This window comes from Typopeltis vanoorti, chromosome 7 (assembly GCF_054136105.1).
Source record: "Typopeltis vanoorti isolate ZY-2024b chromosome 7, IOZ_Tvanoo_1.0, whole genome shotgun sequence".
NCBI classification, from domain to species: domain Eukaryota; kingdom Metazoa; phylum Arthropoda; class Arachnida; order Uropygi; family Thelyphonidae; genus Typopeltis; species Typopeltis vanoorti.
This window is the reverse complement of record NC_143555.1, coordinates 119,083,428-119,098,551: the sequence shown is the minus strand read 5'-3', so window position 1 is coordinate 119,098,551 and position 15,124 is coordinate 119,083,428. Positions and strand designations below refer to the sequence as shown.

The following is a 15,124-nucleotide window of genomic DNA, read 5'->3' as shown; positions in this document are numbered from 1 at the left end:
TATAAGGCTATGATTTGGGGGTGACAGGTGAGAGGTGCTGTGTTTGGTGGAGAGTTCTGACACTGAACAAAAAAACCTCTCAAACATAAATCCTTCATCATCATTTGTTTCATAGGTCCTAACAAAGTTCCAACCAACTAGCAATACTATTGATGATGATTGATGATGATATTGATGACCCCTTTCAATAGCAGAAATAAGAAACAAAAGACATAATACCAGTACAAATATACTAGTTTTTCTAATCATCCATGTGACAGGTGAATTGCCAATGGGGAAAATGTCACCCATCTTCAATCACAAGGGTCTAGAAGGACTGGCAGGTTCTCCCAAAACACCTAAGAAGCTATGTTCTGGTGATGTCCTTATAGAAACAATGTTTCAATAGCATCTAAAAAAACTCCTTAGCGCTACATCAGTAGGTAGAATACAACTAACAGTTACAACCAATGAAACACTCAATTCCTATAGAGGGAGTGATCTCAGAATGGGATCTCCTAGATGTTCTTGATGAGGCGATATGTTCAGTACTGAAAGATCAAGGGTGACAGGTGTGAGTCGAATCCTGATCCATATTGATGGTCACCTGGTTCTAGCTGGAACCAGGTGATCATTTTCCTCTTATCAGCACTATGTCTAACATTGCAATCTGCAGCCAGATCCCACTCAATTGCACTAATTACCGAGATGAGTTGCATGCTATTCAGCTTGTACTTGTACATATCAAAGAAAACGTTTTTTCCAAAAGTGAGTAATTTATTCAGACTATTTGAGTTCTTTTTCGGCTGTATATCTCCAGTGTATAATCCACATCCAGTGCATGGTGATGTACTTCAACTTTTGTACAAAATAAAACCCCTTAATTTTGATGTTTAGTTGTATTGAATTTTCACCCACATCAGAATTAAGGGAAATGACGTTGCAGATGCAGCTGCTAACTCAGCTCATACTTTCTCAACATACTGTTTGAGGGACCCTTATACCCACAACACGCAGGTTATAAAATCAAAGTTAATTGGTCAGTTACCAACACTCCTAACAGGAAGCACTGACGAACAAATTGCATGAGATTAAGTTTGAAATTAAGCACTGGCAGTCTAGTCAACATAGGAACTGAAGAGAGAAAGTTGTCCTTGCTATTCTTGTCGTATGTCACATTCATCTCACATATTCTTATTTACCAAGGGCTGATGACACCTATATATGGGAAATGCAACACCTGGCTTACCATTAGTCACATTCCTGTGGAGTGCAAGCACTTCACACAAGAGAGAAATGACATTTTCACATATCTGGATGAGCCCTATTACACTCAGCCAGATGTTATCATAGATTGCATGACGTTTTTAGATTTTTGAAAAACATTAATTTATTCAAACAAAGACAAACAAAACAAAAGACAAATAAATATTAATAACAGCGGAAATGAAGTTTATGGGAAAAACTGCAAAGTATATCCTATTTGATCACAAAAGAAACAAAGAAATTATGAAAGAATTAAACCAAGATCCGGTAATAGAAAAAATTAAAAAATATAAACATAAATGGATGGAACACGTTCAAAGAATGAAAACAGAAATATTACCAAAACAAAAATATTACGATGACTTCTAAGGCCAGATCAGGCCATGCTAGGCCTAAATCCTTGATATGCATGATGATAATGATGATGATGATGATTAATTTATTCAATGACATTTAATTATGGATTTGTTTATATGTAGATACTGCATTGTAAATACTAAACTTTGCACATACATTTTATTTACTCATTTATCTTCTTATAAATGGGTTGCTGATTGGGGTTGATGATTGATAGAAACCTGAAGTTTAGGGGACATATTGCAAAGGTGGTGAGGGTAACACAGAGGATTGCTGCAATTATGAGAAGGACACTGACCTGCAGAGATAAGAAGGTTATCATTCTGTTGTATAAGACCCTAATCAGACCACACTTGGACTATTGTTCTCAGATTTGGTCCCCAGGATTTGAAGGGGATAAATTAACTGTGGAAAGGATACAAAGACGGATGACAAAGATGGTTTCAGGACTGTACAAGCATAGTTATGAGGATCGGCTGAGGGAATGTGGACTGCAGAGTTTGGTGGATAGAAGAAGGAGAGGTGATATGATTGAGACTTTTAAACTGTTGAGAGGTGGTTACAGGGTTGACACTGGGGAGTTCTTTCGCTTGGTTGAACAGCGGGAAGGAGTGATGACAATAGGCCATCCCTGGAAGTTACGAAAGGAAACTGTGAGCAAGAGGGTAAGGAGTGGTTTCTTTGCATGGAGGGTGGTTGAACCGTGGAATGCATTGCCTGATGGAGTGGTGGGAGTGAGAACGGTCAATGAGTTTAAAGAGTGGTATGATAGGCTTTGTGTTTCTTAGGGGGGGGACCTCCCCTCGATGAGTCTTGACAGACTTTATGTTCTTAGGAAGGACCTCCCACGATGAGTCTTTTGACTCCATGGAGGCCTGAATAATAATAATAATAATAATAATAACTTTGTATATATATTTTATGATATTCACTAATTTATCTCCTTGTAACTATTCATTAATTTTTATTCATTTATTTATTTACCTATTAACACCTTGCATACTGCAATAACCTGTGTCCTGGTGTGTAGTATGACCTTTGCTGTCCTTGTGCCATAAAACTCCAAATCAATCAATCAGTCCTACATGTTGATATTTGCATGTAAATATTGTCAATAGTTCCTGTTATAAAAATAATTAAATAAATAAATAAAATTTGGTACTTTTTAATTTAGTCATTCTTACTAATTACACACAATAATTAATGTTTATGTATAGTGCAGTTTGTTTTTCCATACTGTATCTAACTGGTATGCCAGATTAAGCCTCAAACATGTATAGTCAAAATAGCAATAGTTTATATTTTATCAGAAGTTGGTTGAGTTTTGCTGAATAGTTCTGTGTACATAGTACAGTATAGCTGTGAATTGGGTTTTACTGTTACCATAATTTTAGGTATAGCTTTCTTAAATCTTAAAATGTTAATTGTCTGATTTTTAATTCTTTTCAATCCAAAATGCTAATGCTATTTGTAATGATTACTAAAACATTACATTACTGTTGCTTATCTAAAAAACTAAAACCTTGTAAACAAATGATCTCACTTCCCGAGAGAAATCATTCTAGATGCCTTTACACAGTACCATTTAGGTGTTATTTTAAATGTATTTTATCTATGTGAAATAATATAACATTCTGATTTTTCTTTTGGTAGCATATTTTTTTATATTACTGAATTCTCTCTATGCCAGTGGATGAGTGGTGAGTGAGTGCTTTTGCTTACTAGACACAGAGGAGAAGCATTATAGTTTGTGCCTTGTTAATATTTTGTAAACTTATACCATTAATGTTTTGAAAAATATTACTTTAGCTGCTAACTGTTGATAGCTGTAAATGAGAATGTCATACTCTATCTCTATATGGGCAACATGTCTTTTTGAAGAGGCAGTCATGCTTAAGTAATTTACTAAATTTTTATAATAGAGTGACAGCTCAGTTGGATAAAGGAAATGGCTACACGATGATTTTGCCAAATTTTGCCAAGGCATTTGACTGAAACACCACATGGAACTCTGTTACACAATTAGAACAAATGGGGATAGATATTACACTGGTTATGTGGATAAAAGAGAGTGACTGGATATCAGAAAGCAGTGTACAGAAGAGCAGAATCCAGATGAAAATCAGTGACTAGTGGTGTGCTGCAGGGTTCTGTGCTAGGACCACCAGTATTTAATTTGTACAAAAATGATATAAGAAATAATCTGAAAGGAAACATTCAGTTGTTTGCTGATAATGCAAAATTAGGTAGAGCAATAGTGAATCAAGTGATGTAGAGAGCTTGCTGGATGGTTTAAATAGGCTGTCAGTATGAGTGAGTTTAATGTAGATAAACATAAAAATATGCATTTTGGGATATATAGATTACAAGCTGTGTACCACATTGATGGAACTGTACTCCAGGAAATAGAGGAAGCTGGGGATTTAGGGATGCTAGTAGACAGAGAATTGAAGTTTAGAGGACATACAACTAAGTTTGCTCTTAAGATTACTTTCTATTGAAGAACAGCCTAGCAAATAGAGATAAGAAGGTTGCTATTCCTCCTTATAAGCCCTTGATATGTCCACTTGTGGATTACTATGCTCAGGTTTGGCTTCCTGAGATTCTTGGGGATGAGGAAGTTGTGGAGAGGATTCAGAGTCGAACAGCCAAGATGGTGAATAATCTGTGGAAAGTTCCCTATAACGATAGATTCAGGATATTGGACTGCAGAAGTTGATAACTGTTTTATTATTTTGATTTTGATTTCATTTTTATGGCACATAGACAATAAAGGTCATGTAACCTGTAAAGGTCATGCTGTAACCTGTGCTAGGACACAGATCACAATAGTACATACGATAAACAGCTAGTAGGACAATCACAAACATCCATGCCCTGGGTGGGATTCGAACCAGCAGCCTCTTGGCTGTAGAGCAGATACACTAACCACTTGGCCAACTAGGCAGGCTTGTTGATAGGTGAAAAAGAAATAGAAACATTTAAGTTACTTAAAGGGTCGATGCAGGGAAAACGTTTCAGCATACAGGGAAGAACAACAGGTCATCCCAGGATATTGAGTAAACATGTGGTTAGTAGCAGCGTGAGGACTATATTTTTTGCTTGAAGAGTTGCGAATAAGTGGAATGGATTCCAAAGTCAGTTGTTAGCACTTTGTCTGTTAATGGGTTCAGGGAGAGGTATGATAAATTGTATGGATAGTTCGGGTCTCCTGCAATAAATCTTCGGATTCCATGCAGGTGCCCATACAATAATCCACTGTTAGCTGGAGATTTACATCACTCAACACTAGTCCTACAGCTGGCATCTGTAAGACTTGTTTCACATAAACATATGATGAGTATTGCCTCTTCAGCATGCAAAAAATTAGGTTGCTCCATGATTAGTTTATCTTTGAGCAATTATTATTATTATTATTATTATTATTATTATCTAGGCCTCCGTGGAGTCAAAAGACTCATTGTGGGAGGTCGTTTTTAGGAAACACAAAGTTTATCATACCACTCCTTGAACCCATTGACCATTCCTGCACCAACGACTCTCTCAGGCAGTGCATTCCAAGGTTCAACCACCCTCCATGCAAAGAAACCACTCCTCACCCTCTTGCACACAGTCTCCTTTCGTAACTTCCAGAGATGGCCCCTTGTCATCGCTCCTTCCTGCCGTTCCACCAAGTGAAAGAACTCTCCAATGTCTACCCTGTAACTACCTCAACAGTTTAAAAGTCTCGATCATATCACCTCTATTTTTATCCACCAAACTCTGCAGTCCATATTCCCTCAGTCGATCCTCATAACTCATATTGTACAGTCCTGAAATCATCTTTGTTATCTGCCTCTGTACCCTTTCCACAGTCAATTTATCTCCTTCAAATCCTGGGGACCAAATCTGAGAACAGTAGTCCAAGTGTGGTCTGATCAGGGTCTTATACAATGGAATGATAACTCTTTTATCTCTGCAGGTCAGCGTCCTTCTTAATATTGCAGCAATCCTCTGAGTTACCCTCACCACCTTTGCAATATGCTCCCTGAATTTCAGTTTTCTATTAATCATTACTGCCAGATCTCTTGTCTCCCCTACCTCCTCCAGTACAGCTCCTCCAATCGAGTATGCATCCTCCCATCGATGGATCCTAAACATCAAGACTTAACATTGTGCTGCATTGAACCAATAATCCCATTCATTTGCTCATCTGCCTAGTTTATTCAAATCCTCTTGTACGCCTGCCACATCTGCACTTTTACTGATAACCCTTCCCAGCTTCACATCATCTGCAAACAACTGAATGTCGCCTTGAAATCCATTGACAATATCATTGATATAAAGGTTGAACAATACAGGTCCCAGTACTGAGCCCTGTGGAATCACATTTGTAACCTTCTGCTTCCTTGATATTGCCCCACCATACACAACTCCCTGATACCTATCAGTCAGCCAATCCTGAATCCATTTGACTAACCTGACATTTAAACCTATGTGCTGCAACTTAAATATCAACTTATCATGTGGCACCCTGTCAAATGCGTTTGCAAAATCAAAAAAAAAAATGGCAGTATATGCCTTTCCCTCATCAACTGCTCTTGTAACTTTATTATAAAAGGCAATCATATTACTAAAGCAGATAACATTACCCTCATCTGCCCAATGCTGTATATAGTCTCTCACTAATTTCTCCAAGACCTTAACAACTACTGATGACACACAAACAGAACTATAATTAGACACTTCCAGTCTGCTATCACCCTTATGCAGCGGCACTATCTTACCTTCCTTCCATTCCCTGGGTACCTTTCCTGCAGCCAGACTTTTATTGAAAAGCCAAGTCGACGGAGCTGTCACTTCTTTAGCACATTCTCTCAAAACCCGCGGTGAAATACCATCCAGTTCAACAGCTTTACTGGTATCCAGAGTACTCAGTATTTGGAACACACTCTCCTCTTGCACCTCTAAACCATGACCCTGTCCTATTCCTCTAGTATTAAACCTCCTGCAGGATGAAATACTTCAATAAAGTGCTCATTGAACAACTCCATGTCTTCTGCATCAGTCACTCTATTCCCATTTTTATCCCGCAATATCATTCTTCCACAATTGTTTCTCTGCCTACTGGCCACATAGCTAAAAAATTCTCTAGGATTTTCTTTGGATCTTAATGCCAATCTCTTCTCATATACAAGTTTTGCCTTTCTCACCATTCTGGTCACTCTCCTAGCCTGTGTCTTATATTCTTTGTGTATCTGTCCTCCATCCCTCTCCTTATATCTCTTCCATAATCTCTTTTTCAACTGCAGTTCCTGTTTGATATCGTTTGTCATTCACTTTACACTAAATTGTCTCTGCTTCTTTATCCGTGGAATACAGCTTGCTATTGCTGCTAACAAATATTCTTTCACAATTTCCCAAGCACTAATGATATCCTGGCCTTCCAATTCTGCCTTCTATGGAACTTCCCGTAGTTGATACCTAAGACTATTATAATCACCGGCTTATAATTCCACATACATTCCCTTTTCTTTTCCAGGTGTCTGTTCATCTTGGAAGATGAACAGACACCTGCATATCTGTTCATCTTCCATGTCAAAACCACATGGTCACTCTCTCCAACTGGTGGGAGAGAGAGAGAGATATCATCTCACTTATTATCAGCTCTTCTGATGCTATGACCAAATCCAAAACTGTTGAACCTCTTGTTCCCTCTATTACATGCTACTGAAGTGCATTTGTCCCTCAAGAATTCCAGAAATTCTATCTCCCCTTCTTACTACTTGCATTTACCTCTTCCCAGCTTCTACTTCTATAGTTAAAATCTCCCATAACAATCATTCTTCTTGCACTTGCCATGCTCCATTGCCTAAACATTTCCTGGTTCCCATCCCACTGTGCTCCCTGGTTTATACCAACACGCCACTAAATATCCTGTCTTGGCCACTTCTACCTCACACCATATGCTTTCAAAACCATTTGTGTCACTGCCTTACAAAGCCTCCACTCTTAGAGGACATAAGTTATCACTTATCATAAGCAGTACTCCACCATCACGTTTTCCTTTCCTATCCTGCTGAAAAATGCTGTACCCTGCCACTTCAATTTTGGTTATTATATCATCCTCCATCTCAACCATGTCTCAGAGACCCCAATAATCTTTGGCCAGGTTGATGCTATCAGCGCCACCAATTCATCTCCTTTATTTCGGATACTCCTGCCATTAGTGTAGAGCATAAAAATGTCACTGCTTCTATACCTATCATTGTACTCTCTCGGCTCCCCTGGGCTCAATGTTACCTGATGTCATCCCCCTTTTCCCAAGCACCCATTCCCACAAGAGGCCACCCCTGCTACCATCCACCTGGGAATTCTAGTTTCTCTGCATTGACACACACTGACCCATTCATAAAACAGCAATCTTTCCAGATGCCTTCATCCTTCCTCATTCAAATGCAAGCAGTCTTTATTATACAGTTCTCTTCTGTCCTAAAATGCCCTCCAAGCATCCACGTATTCCAATCCTCTCTTCTCACACGTTCTGGCTATTATGCGATTCAGTATTGCTGCTCTTCTGTTCAGCTCGTCACTATCATACCTGGACAGCACACACACACAATCTTCCCCCTCTGCATTTTCTTTTGCATAACTTCAAGCATGAATCTCAGATCTCTCGCTGCCCGATTTCCACTGCCTCTCAAATCATTCGTGCCCACCATCACAATCATTTCATCCATCCTTTCACCCCTCTTAATAGTCAAAGCCACATTTTCTATCATCCCTCCAGGCAAACATGCCTCTGGCATCCTATCTTACACACCAGAGATCATCGAGTCTCCATACATCACACCTCTACCCACTCTGTTCCTTTATTACTCATTTGCATCCCTCACACTCTCTCTCTCTCTCTGTCTTTCTCCTCTAACCCTTTCTCTCTGTGTTCCCCTACTTACCTGCTGTCCTCATATCACTCTGTCCCTGGTTCCAGCACTCCCTCGCATTCTTCTCATTTCCTCTCTCTGACTGTTTCCATTCTTCCCCCTCCTCTATCATTCCCATAACTCTCCCTCACTCCTACTGTTTCCATTCTCTCCTCTTCTATCATTCCCATACATCTCTCTCATTCCCTCTCTCCTACCTTATCCATTCTTTTTATTAACTCTATATAAATCATAAATCTTTCCACTCACTGTAAACTGTACATGCTCCTAGGAGGAAGATGAACTTCATTATCCATTGTGAGACCACCACCACTCTGCTTAGGCAGTCACTTGGCCTGAAAAATTTCCATGTTCGGTTTCTAAAGTATAGGTTCTGAAGTATGTAATTTTTTTTTTTATCAGTTGTTCTAACAGGCTCTTAACATCCAACTATTCTTGGACTTCTCAACTGTAACTCAAGGATAAGGTGATTAGACCTATGCCTCCTGAAGTGTCCTATGTCTGTAAATGTGTGTGTTCATGGGGCCAGTTCACCTGTTCTGGACAAAAAACCGGAGTTTCCAGGTGAATCCTCCCACCCTCCCCTTCGCCTTTGTATGAAAGTGGCTAACTCACCCTTGATCGAAAGAGAGGAAATAAAGGTTCCTCACAACACTACGGGAATCAAATCCTGGTCTTTCCACTCAAAGGGCTTCATTATACTGACTGAGCTACGGAGGCTCATGTAAAAAATTAAAATAAATAATAAAAAAAAAGAACTCTAGTCCACTTACAGTACTAATGTACTATAAGTTTACAACTTTACCTGGATAGTAGTTACATAAAAACAGTTGGACCTTCCTTAAAAACAGTTAGGTTAATTAATGACCTGTCTCTTAAAAATTCCATCCACTTTCTTTCATAAATATAATCAATTTTTGCAGATACTGTATTTTTGTGACCACTATTCATCAGAATTATCATCAGTAATTCCCACACTCTCCTCTAACTCTGTTAAGATAAATAGAATGGCACCATCCCATCATCATTCAACTTTAAAAGTCTGAAAACAGTTTTTCCTTTGTTTATTTGTTTTGCTGCCCATCCTTTGGAACAATCTATCTAGTCTATCTATGTAGAAAGGTTTGCTGAAAAGTTGTGATAATCACCATGAAAGAATTTAGATAGAAACATGTAACTTACATATTATTCTGCATATTCCCCATGGAGTGTTATACACATGTTACAGTGCTGCTGCATCATTTGCAATCCTCCGAGAAAAAAGTCTTTCCCTGTTTCACAAACCAGTCCTCAGCCAACCAGATATGACTTCATCATCTGTGGTAAATTTTGTTCTTTCCAAGTTTTTTTTTTTTTTTTTTAATTTGGAAATAGAAAATAGCCAGATTGGGACAGATCTGGCAAATAGGGTGGGTGAGATAGACATTGAAAGCCTGTGTTGTGTATTCTGTGTTGGGTTTCATGAGCAGTGTGAGCAGATGTGTTGTCTTGCAAAAGCAATGTGCCTCTGCTCAGTTTCCTTCAGTGTTTTTCCTTTGGTACCTACTTCAATTCCTTCAGAGTTGTTGAATAAACTGCTGCTGTAACAGTTTCACTTTTTTTGAGGTACTTGGTAAGGATTACACCATCCATATCCCAAAGGACAACAACCTTCCCTGCTGACGTTTGGGTTCAGAACTTCTTTGATCATGGAGAACCTTTGTGTCTCCACTCCATTTACTGTTGTTTGGTCACTGGGTCATGGTGATGTAGCCATGACCCAGTGACCAAACAAACACCAAAAACAATCCGAAATCCCTTGAGATGACAACACATGTTCTCACTTGGCATTCAAACATTTGGGGACCCACTTCATTGGATATGCTGGGGCACAGTTCCTTAAGTCTCCCACAAAGTTTGGCGAATCTCAGTTGCAGACTTTTCTTGCAGTATGAAAAACTCAATGATGGCCCTATCTTTGTGTCTTCAAATTTCTTCAAAACCTCTGCCATGTCTTTTTAAATAATATAAAAGAAAAAGAAGAAATTATTATAATTTGATGAAAGATGAGGGTTAAATGGTTTTAAGATATGTTGTTTCTTGTGGATATATCAGTTTCTTTAATATCATTTTGGTTCTAGGTGTTTATCAGAACTTTTCAGTCTTCCATCGTAATTCCTAAAGAAGAAAATTTTCAAGTCTTCAAATCCAGTGCCAAATGTGCTTCATGAGCTATAGGTTGAATTATCTCTTTCAGTGTAGTAGTTACTGGCCTGTTTGACCAAGCAAATAGCTTCTTGCTCTGCAAATCTGTAGAAGTTGTAAGTTCAAATCCCAGCCTGGCAAGATCAATTCCACTTTTTTATTGAAAGTGTGAGCTGGCTTGTTAAAAACAGAATTTCATGTTTGGTTTCTAGTACAGGATTCCCTGATTATCTAACCCTTATTACAAATTCACTGTAATATATATACACTCTCTGTCCAAAAAGAAACCGAACTTTTGATAGATCGATAATCATCACGATAATCATGCGTACGCGACGAATTCTTGCTATCAATTGCTTCAAAACTTCGAGATAAAAGTTACCAATGGCCAGGCGGAACGAATTCTTTGTGGATAATACCCTTGGAATCGTAGAAACAAATTAGCATTGTCTTTACTTTTGACTTCTCCAAGCAACTTTTTTTCGGATGCCCCTCTTCTTGTGGTCTCCACTCTGGCGATTTGTTTCAGGCTCAGACTCAAAACACCATGTTTCGTCACCTGTAACGATCTTTTCAAAGACCTTTGAGTCCTTGCCAGGGCTGGATTAAGACATATACTGGCCCTAAGCACTTAAAAAATTTTGGTGCCCCATATATATGTAATTCAAAATATAAACAATAATAAACCATAAAATAAATTTTTATTTTTCAAAATGAAACAAAACTTATAGTAAGATGGAAAATGATGCTTATTTATGTATACTTCAACTTTATTTAGATTTGAAAAGTTTTCTCCTATTTTTTTAATTGCAAAGGCTTTGATCAGATCCTCAAAATTAATCTTACGTAACACATCTGCTTCTATACTTAGTAGAAATAAGGCATTCAACCTGCCTTGTTGCATAGTTGTTCTGATGGGATTTTTAATATACTTCAACTGAGAAAATGAATGCTCAGCTGAGCAATTTGTGACCATTAATGTTAAAAATATATGAAAGACAATGTCTACTTTGGAAAGGCACACTCAATATTGTCTTCTACAATTATTTTATAAAGTTCAGCATGACTGAATCTTGTTTTTGCATTTTTTGTTGCACTGAACTTATGGCACACATATGAGTGAAACTGCTGAAGCTCAGCTGAGAAATTAGTGTTCAAGTCCTCTGGGTAAGCATCATTCAGCTTTTGACAACACTGAGAATACCCTTCAATTTCAGTAGATGATGAAGTCACTGAAGTAGCATTATGTGACACATCACTTAGACAAGAAAATCTCTCTGATATTTCTTTGTATATCTCTCCTCTTCTTCTCATCTCAGTTTCAAGTTTGTCAACAATTGTGTAAAAGGGTGGTGATACGAAATTTATCTCTGGCATTCAGATATACTTCTGGAGCATCTCCGTCATTGGGTACCTTCTTTCTGATACGTTTGCGAGTTTGAGCTGCCTAGTAATCAACATCTGGTTACACTTCCTTTGTAGCTGCTTCATATCTTTCAAATTCATTTCATGAAGTGCACAATTGATCAGCTAATGATCCATACAGATCTGCACACGTTTTTAAGTTGACAACCTCGTTCTGTAGAACTTGGCTTACTCTATGAAAATTTTGCAAAATCTCATACCAAAAATTCCACATAAAAACGAATTCTAGCTCTTGCATCTTATTTGCAATATTATCTGCTTTTCTTCTAGTGTCTCCCTTTTCTGACTGGTCTTCGGCTATACAGTATAACATTTCTAAAATTTGAAGGAAAGATTTCAAAATTGCTGCTGTTGCCATAGCATGTGCCTCCCATCTGGTATCAGAGAGGGATTTTAAGGCATTTTCATTTCCAATGCAACCTTTAAGAATTGTCCACTGGCTGGTTGAGGTTCAAAAAAAGGTATAGAGTAACCGCACTGTAGAGAAGAAATTAACTGCCTCTTGACAGCAGTCAACAGCACTTCGGCCTACCGAATTTAGTGAATGAGCTGCACAGGGCACATATATAGCAAACTTGTTTGTTTCTAAACTTTTTTGCTTCATCCCCTTATAACGCCCAGACATGTTAGCAGCATTGTCATAAGACTGACCCTTACATTTTGAAAAGTTTAGCTGACAAACTTTACGTAAGTACTGCAACACCTGATTTGCCATTTCCTCACTGGTATGGCTTTTCATTTCCAGAAAGATTAAAAAGCGTTCAACAGGCTGTCCATCTTTTAAGTACCTAAGTACAACACTTAACTGGTTGATATGTGACAGATCTGGTGTTGAATCAACTGACAAACTAACCAGAAGATTTTACTTCGTCAACAATAAGCACATGGACCTTTTGAGCCATCAGTTGAATGAGTTCCTCACAGGTGGCTTTGGACAGATAATAAGGCTTTCCTTTGCCACAATTTCCATATTTCGCAATGTGACCTGCTAAAAATGGATCAAACTGACTTATGAGCTCAAGCAGCTGTAAAAAGTTCCCATTTTGCAATGATACAAATCTTTCTTCTGTTCCTCGAAAAGCCAAGCCACGTTCAGCTAATGTACAAATAACAGCCATGACATGCCTCAGGACATGTTCCCAGTAATCACACTCTTCCTGAATTTGTTTTTCCAATTGTTGTCCCAACCCTACACCTTGCCTGTGAGTTAAGTATGTTAACATAGAGTCTCAGTGAGTAGGGCTTTTTTTATGTTGATCAATTACAATAGTATTTTGCCAGTCACTGAGCCCTTCTCTTGTAACAAAATGTGAGAAATTTTTATGAGCAAACAGTTTACAAACAAAACAATAAACCGATCCCGTTGATGGTGAATACAATAACCACTCTTTCTTGTATTCCTCACCATTGGCTTTTGTCCCAACAAAAAGTTTCTGTTAATAGTATCTTACTAGTTTACCACTACTGAAATGTCGGTAAGACTTGTCAAATGGCCCATTGTGGTGTTGACAGTCACTGGGTCCACAAGCAGCCCAATAAGCCAAGTCATCAGCAGAGAAATCAAGCCACAACTCTGGATCTTTGACTATATTTACTTCATCTTTTGCAGACTGAATCATTCCACCACCATCACCATGGCCCACTAAACTTTCATTTTCAGCAATTATTTCAACCTCGGAATGTTTTGTAAAGCAACTTGCATGAACATTTGCAGTAGAGATATCAAGAGAATTTACAGACAAAGTGATGTCAGTAGTGAGACATGTGCTAGATGAACCTGCTTGTGACACCTTGATGATTCCAACATAATCATCATATTTCGATTTTGAAGTGATCAAAGTGGTATTTGTGTCCACTTCTGATGACGAAGATTGGCTCTCATCAGGAATTAATATATAATGTTGTGGAACTTGTGTGAAGAAATCAGTTAGCTTTGCAGTCTTGGAATCTAATTTCAAAGTCTCCTTTTGATAGTTTTTGCTTTTGTGCACCACTTAACTGAACATATTTCATCTTGGTTCTTGAGATCTGTTAAATACAGAAATAAAAAGATTATTTTGTTGATTATTAGGTGGAAATCAACACAGTTACACATATCACAGGCAAAATCATATACAAACAATTTAATTTTTGGCTTACGGCTGAATCTTGTGCTTTCGTGCTTTAATTAACTCTTATTTTACCGCCTGTTACCGAAGGTGCGTTTCTGAGACAACCACGTGATTTGTTTTAAATTTGCTTCTGGAGCCTTTTATAAGACATGATTTATTAAAACAAGACCTAAAACAGACAGGAAAATAAAATGGTTACGTTAATTATAAAAAATTACCTCATTTGATGCAATGGTAGTGTCAGAAAGCATCGTGAGCGATAATACGGTGTAAACGAACCGTTATGCACGTTATTAGAGTTTTATTAGGCCTTCTACACATCATTATTTATTGAAACAAAGTAGGTAACAGTAAGAAAAGATAAAAACAATGAAAAACTAATTAAAAGTTAATTTAAATTAAATTTGTCATCTAACTAAAGCAGAAATTCTGTGGTTCTCCCCTCCCCTTTCCATGATGCCCTAAGCACACGTTTATTTTGCTTAATGGTTAATCCAGCCCTGGTCCTTGCAGTGGTCAATTTGTTACATTTTTTGGTTGTTGGTCAACTTGTGGGGAACAAATCGCGAATTCAATTTACGAAGGCCCAAACTCTCGGTCAGAAATTTGTGCACAATTGATTTTGGAATCTCCAATTCATCTTCAATCAATCTCATGGACGATTTCAGGTTTTCTTTGATGAAATCACGCACTTTTTGAATCGTAACTTTGCTCAGTCCAGTTTTTGGACGGTCCGGCTTTTCGTTGTCCTCAAGCGTCTCACGACCAATTTGAAATCGCTTGAACCACTCATAAACTTGAGTACAGGATAAGCATCCATCACCATTTGCTTTTTGAAGCATTTGATGCGTTTTGGTAAAACTTTTACCAAGTTTAACA

At 38.0% G+C, this 15,124-nt stretch overlaps 1 protein-coding gene across 1 annotated transcript in view; it reads left to right on the top strand.

Annotated features, from left to right (window-relative positions):
• The window catches only part of Dhc36C (Dynein heavy chain at 36C), a 1,350,914-nt gene that overhangs the window by 1,021,304 nt on the left and 314,486 nt on the right, over nt 1-15,124 (top strand). The window lies entirely within an intron of this gene.